Genomic DNA, 897 nt, shown 5'->3' with positions numbered 1-897 from the left:
GGACTAATATAACATCCAAGCTCTTAAACACTGTACCATACCACTAAATAAATAAATGGCACAAAACCCAAGTGTTAGAGAAGTAAAGAGTGTGCTCCTTCTTGCCTTTTTATCTGAATTGGCCACGTAAGGTGTCACAGAGCTAGAGGGTACCAGAGCGTGCCTAAAATGCTAAGGATTTTTAGAGGAGCATCTGGCTCCTTAGAGAATAAACATACAGAATTGTATAAAGGGTTGAATCCTGGGAAGTTTCTCTGGTTCAGACTTCCCTCCCTAGGCCTCCACTATCCTATCCTATAAAGCTAAGGGTGGCCCATGATGTTTCTTCAAGGCAGAGAGTAACCCAGCCTGGCCACAGCAGGAGGCAGTAGGGTTGGATGGAGAAGTGGGGCAGGGTCCCTGAGGACACTGAGCAACACAGAAATGAGGCTGTGGGAGGCTGTGGGAGACCAACCGCCTCGATCTGGGTCCCACCTCCACCACTGCCCTCCTGTACAACCCTGGATCAGCCACCGAATTCTCTAGGCCTCAATGACTGTATTGGGAAAATGGAGATGACAATGGTTACAATCCATAACCGAACCTTGTGGCAAGCTCTTGGCACATAATATACACTCAGTAAATGTTAACCATATTATTATCTAATTGTACTGGATCCAGAAGCCCACCCTGCCTGGAATGAAAACCACACCTGTCGAAAGACAATGATGTTCATTAAGGCGGTGGCCTACGTTGGCCTGGGCGCGTGGAACACAAAGAGGACTTGATCACTGGCAGCTGCTTCTCCACTGAGCCTCACCAAGCCGCGCCTCCACACTTGCAAATTCACTTCTGCGGATGAAACCAGCGCTGACAAATTCCTCCCCCCATTAAAAGGGAGAAATGGGGTTTAATAAA

The sequence above is a fragment of the Galeopterus variegatus genome, unplaced genomic scaffold (assembly GCF_000696425.1).
Source record: "Galeopterus variegatus unplaced genomic scaffold, G_variegatus-3.0.2 Scaffold5138, whole genome shotgun sequence".
NCBI lineage: Eukaryota > Metazoa > Chordata > Mammalia > Dermoptera > Cynocephalidae > Galeopterus > Galeopterus variegatus.
This window is presented reverse-complemented; position numbering follows the sequence as displayed.